This window comes from Camelus bactrianus, chromosome X (assembly GCF_048773025.1).
Source record: "Camelus bactrianus isolate YW-2024 breed Bactrian camel chromosome X, ASM4877302v1, whole genome shotgun sequence".
In the NCBI taxonomy this organism is placed as follows: domain Eukaryota; kingdom Metazoa; phylum Chordata; class Mammalia; order Artiodactyla; family Camelidae; genus Camelus; species Camelus bactrianus.
Window position 1 is genome coordinate 94873154 of NC_133575.1, and position 7753 is coordinate 94880906.

The following is a 7753-nucleotide window of genomic DNA, read 5'->3' on the forward strand; positions in this document are numbered from 1 at the left end:
TTCAAATTGCTAATGTCTTGTTGAGTATTTTTGCATCTATGTTCATCAAAGATATTGACCTGTAATTTTCTTTTTCTGTAGCAACTTTGTCTGGTTTTGGTATGAGGGTAATGGTGGCTTCATAGAATGAATTTGGGAGTTTTCCCTCCTCTTCAGTATTTTGAAATACTTTGAAAAGTATAGGTAAAAGTTATTTGTATGCTTGGTAGAATTCCTCAATGAAGCCATTTGGTCCTGGACTTTTGTTTGGAGGGAGTTGTTAAAATTACTGATTCTATTTCACTTGTAGTGATTTCATCTGTTGCAACTATGTGTTTCTTCTTGATTCAGTTTTGACCAGCTGTATTTTTCTAAAAATGTATCCATTTCTTCCAGGTTGTCCAATTTGTTGGCACATAACTATTCATAGTATTTTCTTATAATTTTTTATATCTTTGTTGTATTAGTTGTTATTTCTCCTCTTTCATTTCTTATTTTGATGATTTGTGTCTTTTGTCTTTTCCTCTTGGTGAGCCTGGCTAGAGGTTTGTTGATTTTGTTTATCTTAAAAAAAAATAGCTCTTGGTTTTATTGATCTTTATTATTTCCTTCCTTCTGCTTACTTTGGGTTTTGTTTGTTCTTTTTCTAATTCTTTTAGGTGGTGGGGTAGGTTTGAGATTTTTCTTGTTTCTTAAGGAAGGCATGTATCTCTATGAACTTCCCTCTTAGAATTGCTTTTGCTGCATCCCATAGATTTTGTAAGGTTGTATTTTCAGTTTCATTTTTCTTGAGGTATTTTCTGATTTCATCATTGACCTATTGGAGTTTTAGTAGCATGTTCTTCAGTCTCCATGTGTTCATTCTTTTCCCATTTTTTTCCTTTGATTGGTTTCAAGCTTCATACCACTGTGGTCTGAAAATATACTTGAAATAATTTCAATCCTCTTAAATTGGTAAGAGGCTACTTTTGTTACCTAATATGTGATCTATCCTGGAGAACATTCCATGCATGCTTGAAAAGAATGTGTGTTTTGTTTTGTTTTGTTTTGTGGATATAGTGTCCTATAGATATCAATTAAGTCCAACTGGTCTATTATGTCATTTAGAATCTCTATTTCCTTAATGATTTTCTGAATGGATGATCTGTTTATTGATGTTAGTCTCCTATTACTGTATTCCTGTCAATTTCTCCCTTTAAATCTGTTAGTATTTGTTTTATATATTTAGGTGCTCCTATATTGGGTGCATATATGTCAATGAGTATAATATCCTCCTCTTGTACTGATCCTCTTATCATTACATAATGCTCTTCTTTGTCTTTCTTTATAGTCTTTGTTTTAAAGTCTATTTTGTCTGGTATGAGTATTGCTACCCCCACTTTCTTGGTATTTCTATTTGCATGAAATATCTTTTCCATCCCTTCACTGTCTTCCTGTGTCTTTTGCCCTAAAGTGGGTCTCTTGTAGGCAGTATATTGTAGGTTCTTGTTTTTTTTAAATCCAGTCGGCCTCTGTCTTTTGATCAGAGCATTTGGTCCATTGACACTTAAAGTAATTGTTGATAGGTATGTACTTATTGCCATTTTAAACCTTGTTTTCCAATTGATTTTGTATTTCTTCTTTGTTCCTTTCTTCTTTTTGTTTTTCCTTTTGTGGCTTTCTTTTGTATTATGCTTGAGTTCTCTTCTTTTTGGTTTTTGTGACTCTATTCTATTTTTTTGATTTGTGGCTACTCTGGTTTTCAAGTATATTAACTATATCTACTTGCTTTTGAGTGATAGTCAGTCATATAAGTTCAAACACACTCTAAAAGATCTACATTTTACTCCTGTCCCTTACATTTTTTGTTTTTGATGTCATATTTTACATCTTCATGTTTATCCTTTTGCTGTTAATTATAGTTATAATCACTTTTATAAATCTTTATTGTTTTTTCATCTATGTACTAGCTTATTTAAGTGATCTTCAATTCTATTATATATTTGCTTTTCCTATTGTGATTTACTCCTTTCCTATAGATTCTTGCTTCTGTTTACATACGACTCTGCAACATTTTAGAGTAGATTTAATAATCCTTTAGTTTTTGCTTACCTGAGAAATTCTTTGTCTCTCTTTCTATTCTAAATGATGATCTTGCTGTGTAGAATATCCTAGGTTGCCAGGCTTTTCCCCTTTAGGGCTTTGAATATGTCATGCCACTTCCTTCTGCCCTGCAAAGTTTTTGCAAAGAAATCAACTGATAGCGTTATGGGGATTCCCTTGTAAATGACTTTTTGTTTTTCTCTTGCTGCCTTTAGAATTCTCTCTTTAACCTTTGTCTTTTTAATTATGATAAATCTTGGTGTGGCTCTGTTTGGCTTCATCTTGTATGGGACCCTCTGTGCTCCCTGTACCTGGCTATCTGTTTCCTTCTTCAGGTTTGTAAAATTTTCAGCCATAATTTATTCAAATACCTTTTCAATTCTCTTCTTTCTCTCGTTTTCTAGAATGCCTATAAAGAGAATGTTGGCCCACATAATGTTATCCCAGGGATCTCATAAATTGCATCTATTTTTATTTTTCATTTCCTTCTTTCTCCTGACTGACTGGGTGGTTTCCATTATTCTATCTTCCAGATCACTTATGTGTTCTGCCTCACTTAGTCTGCTATTCATTCCTTCTAATTTTTTTATCTCTGATATTATCACTTTTGATTGTGTCTTTTTAATATTTTCTAGTTCCTTGTTAAAATGATCAGTTAGATCAATTATTTTACCTAATTCAGTTAACATTTTTATTACTGATTTTTTGAATACTTCATCTGATAAGTTATTTCTCTTTCATTATTTTCCCAGGTGTTTTTCTTGCTTTTCCAATTGAGAGTATTTTCTCTGCCTCTATGAATTTAGTTGAAACAGTTCCCTATTTTGATCTTGAAGGGATATTTTTATGTGGGAGCATCCCTAGGCAGACTATGTATGCCCAATGCTGTTGGTGAGAGGGCTGGATTTGATGTGGATGCTAGTTACAGTTTTCCTCAGCATGTGCTTGCAGCTATCACCTTGGTAGGCAGTGAGGCTGGAGAACCTGGAGCCTGCACAGGGTATGAGGTTGGACTTCCTCTTTGCTCAGGGTTGGAGGCTAACCCCAAGTTGTGGTAGTAGAAGCCATAAGGGTCAGACTCAAGTTGGCTTTGTTCCCTTTAAAGTGTGTTTCCTTCTTCCTGCACTGAGTCCTTTGCCCCACAGTAGGGGAGTGCTGAAGCAAATGGAACTTGTGTACCTACAGAGGTCTGATGCTTTCCCTGTGTAGGCATCTTCTGCTCTGCTCAGATGCAGACCATAGTAGTATCTTCTCCCTAGTCATGTCCATCCCAGATCTTGTGCTGTGGTGTGGAGAGAGCAGGGGTGGAGCATTCTCTGGACTTGGGCTGGATCTCACAGTGAAGCAATTTGGGAAAACCCAGCAGCCACAATGCCGTCTGAAGCCTGGGCTGTTTCTGGGGTACCCCTTAAGTAAGTGCCAACAGTGGCCACTGCTGCCCCACCTGGGCTCCACCCTGGGACAAGGTTGCCTCTGTTTCCAAGGTTGAGTCTTTTCCAGGTCATGGCTGCCCTAGATCCTGTGCCAAGCTGTGTTGTGGAGTGAGTGGAGCTGGGGCATACACTTGGCTCAGGCTGGGGAATGAGGTGAGATGGCCGCAGATAACCCAGCAGCTTGCTGCTAGGGGCAAGCCAGCACTCCTGTGCTCCTTAGGAGTGGAGTCCAGGTTTCTACAGCCTTTCCCTGTGTCTCAGTGGTTCTTCAACAAGCCAAAGGGGCTTACCTGCTATGCATAGTACCTACCCCAGGATTGGGATGCTCGGTCTGTGGTTTTACCTGCTTACTTCTCAGGGCTGGTGTCCTTCCATATATTCTCCCTTTTCCTTTGAGTCCCCTCTAGGGGCACAGGCCCTGACCCAATTGCTTTTTCTTCCCTTCCTAACCCCATGATGTTTCTATCTTTCTTACAGTCTTGGTTGGACAGGAGTCCTTCTGCCAGTTTCTGATTAGTTTTCAGTGAGAATTATTCCACACATAGTTGTATTTTTGATGTGTTGATGGGGCGAGGTGAGCTCCATGACTTCTTACTCTGCTATCTTTCTCTCTCTCTGCTGTTTGTGTCTTTAAATCTAAAATGTGTCTCCTGCAGATTCAGTATAGATTGTGCTTTTTATCAAGGCTGACAACCTATTCTTTTGATTAGATTCTTTAATCCACTCACATTGAAAGTTAGTTATTACTAACATAAATAATAAAGTTATTACTGATATAGTTGGACTTATATCTGCCATTTTACTTTTTGTTCCTCTTTCTTTTTTACGATCTTCCTTTGTATTAAGTGAATAGTTTCTAGGGTAGCATTTTAATTATTTTTTCAGTATATTTTTCATTCATTTTCTTAGTAGCTGCTTTAAGGCTTAACAGTGTGCATCCTAACTTTCAGCATCTACTTCAGATTTATACTTAACTCTGGTGAGATATGGGAAATTTTACTCCTATATAGCTCTTCTCCCTCCTCCTTTTTGGTGCTGTTAATGTTATACATATTATATCTTATTTATCATTTCTGGTTTTCTTCATTTATTCCTAGGGATTGACATTACTCCAATTCATCTTCCACCTTAAGCCTATTGTTGCCAAATTACCTATTTATCATTTCTATAATTTACAAGCTCAACAATACAAATTATATAAATGTTACTTCATGCAATTGAGTTTTTAAATCATTTAAGAGAAGACATACAATTTTACTCTTCTGTATTTTCATAAATGACACCCTCTTTTTTCATGTGGATTTGATACTATACTGTCACATAGTTTCAGCCTTAAGAAGTCCTTTTAGTGTTTCTTGTAGTACAGCTTTGCCAGCAACAAACTACTACAGTATTTGCTATGGACTGAATTGTATACCCCAAAAATCCAATGTTGATGCCCTAACCTCCAATGTGATGGTATTTGGAGATGGGGCCCTTCGGAAGAATTAGGGTTACATGAAGTATGAGGATGGACCCTCACAATGGCATTAATGCCATTGTAACAAGAGGAAGAAAGAGAGATTGCTTTCTCTGTGTGCATGTACAAAGAAGTGGTCATGTACATATAGAGCAAGATGGTGGCTTCCTATAAGCCAAGGTCTCAGAATGAATCCTATCTTGCTGGTACCTTGATCTTAGACTTCCCAGCCTCCAGAATTGTGAGATATAAATTTCTGTTGTTTAAGCCACCCAGTCTATGGTACGTAGTCAACTCAGGCTGCCATGACAAATACATTGTTTATTTTACCTTCATTTTTAAGATAGTTTTGATGTATTTTTTTTTCCTTTCAACACTTTGAATATGTAATCCCACTTCTTTCAGACTTTTGTTTCTGATTGTAAGTCAGCTGTTAATCTTACTGGGCTTCCCTTGCACATGAGATGTCATTTTTCTCTTCCTCTTTCCAAGATTTTCTTTGTCTTTCAAAAGTATGATTCTGTGTCTCATTGTGGAAAACTGAATTTGAGAAGTTTCAGCCAGTATTTCTTCAAATAAATGTTCATTCTGATTATTTTTCTCCCTCTCCTCTTTCTGGCACTACTATTACATGTTTGTTTGTGTGCCTTATGTTGTCCTAGATTTTTCTGAGGTTTTTTTAATGAACACCCCTAGTGATTTTTCATTTTTATTATACTTTTCAACTCTAGAATTTCATCTGTTGTATAATTTCTCTATCCTTATAGTCTTTTTGATGAGATTATCATTGTACCTTCTTAATTCTTTAAACATGATTTCCTTTAGATATTTGAACATATTTAAAATAGCTGCTTAAAAGCAACTTTGCTGTGTTTAACATCTGTGACCATGAGAGGGAGATTATTTAACTGTCTATGGGTCATACTTCTTCTGTATGTAGCTCATCATTTTTATTGAAGACTCAATAATTTTAGTTATCTAAAGTTATTACAATATATTAACTGGTCTTTCTTGGGAAGAATCTATGTTTGCTCTTTTGTGTGTTTGTTGAATTTTTCTATCCAAGTCATTAGAAAAACAAAGTCTATTTCCCCCCAACAGTGTACAAACTCTGCTGTTTTCTCAGAGCATACAGCCTTGGGCATACACTCAAGTCTTCCTGTCTACTACTGATGACTATAGTTTTAGCCAGGGCCTCTGTTTCTTTCCCTGATATTCCTGTTTATGTCTGATCTACATATACTGGTATCACAACTAAGCTGTTAGTTTCCACCAATTGCTAGTTAATTTATCTATTGAGTACAACAATACCTAGGGGTATATATTAGTCTACAGTCTGATCTAATTAAAGTTGGATCTTTGGCAGGGTTGGGTGTTCCACTTTTTAAGGCATGATCCTACCCTCCCCCAGGCAGAACTCAGTGTTATGGAGCACAAGCTGTGGTGGATGGGAACAAGAACTGGTGCCACCACCTACATGGATAGTCCTGAGCTCAGCTCTGGGAATGATAGGACATACTGATATTCACCAGGTAATGAATCTCCCCAGATTAGTTCTTTCTTACATTCCAGGAACCTGGGGGAGATGAGATCTTTCAATCCACTGCCAAGCCCACCAGAGCATGTCTTCCACAACACTATGCTGTGCACACTTCACCATTCACTCTTTGTGTGGCAAGAATTGGGGGTAGGGTAAATGGTTGCTTCTTGGCCACTGCCACCCACTAGATATATGCTATCTATAGCATAGAAATATAAAATATTAGATCTGGCAATGGTCATCAGCTGAAATAACTGAGAATAACTCTTCAACTCCATGGATCTAGAGGATATGGGAAACTGCCGTGTAGCTGACCAGCCTTCTGAAACAGTTTATCCACAAGCAGAGTTTTGAGAGCATGGATGCAATCCTTAGCTAGAATGCCACTACCTTTCACTCTTCTTACCAAGTTCCTATAGATTTTTCGGAAGAAATGCTTCTCTATTGGTTGTAAGCCCTTTAATCAGGCTCTAGAGATTTTAAGTTTGTTTTTGCTAATTTTGATCAGTTTAATAGATGACTCCCTGGGCTCCTAACATTGTCACCATTCCAGAAGTCTTTAAAGGGTTTTGAAAATAGAAATAGATGAGAAGCATAAGATCTCTGATACATATTTTTTAAACTTTTATAATTAAAAGACTTAATCTTAATATGCTAATGTGTGGCTATGAGTCTCCATGAGGATGATACAGTATACATCTTGTCCCAATTTTATGTGACCAATTAACCATTTTGTATTTAGTTTGTGTTTTGATTGCTTGTATTTTATTGAACATTTCTCAAGACTTGCATTATTTAGAATACTCTTTGGAAAACACTAATCTAATATATTACCTTTTTAAAAAGAAATTTACCTGGCTCTTTGCAGTGCCTGACTGACAGCTTAATCTGGGAACCATGGCATTTTCCACACACTGCAGAGTATATATGAACATCTGGGGTAGCTCAGGGTATTGATAAAGAGCTAGCTGCCAAACAGGATTTATGGAGAAACTTAAAAGTCCCAATTTGGATTTCCGAACTTCAAATACAAAGGACACACAGTGATAACTGAGCCCCAAGCCCCATATTGAATAAAGGGGACTGTTGAAGTTTTTAGCTAATATACAGGCCAGGTCATTCCAAGGACTAATGTAATATTACAGAAGGGTTTATCTTCATATGGGTACCATAGTAGTACCATTTCCTGAATTAATGTACTCAGTGATATTTTAAAAATTCTTATGATCTGAAATAGGTGCTATTTCTTGCCAATATTTG

General features: G+C 36.7%; 1 long non-coding RNA gene across 12 annotated transcripts in view; it reads left to right on the forward strand.

Annotated features, from left to right (window-relative positions):
* LOC123619413 (uncharacterized) overlaps positions 1-7753 on the forward strand; it is an 874904-nt gene that overhangs the window by 846303 nt on the left and 20848 nt on the right. The window lies entirely within an intron of this gene.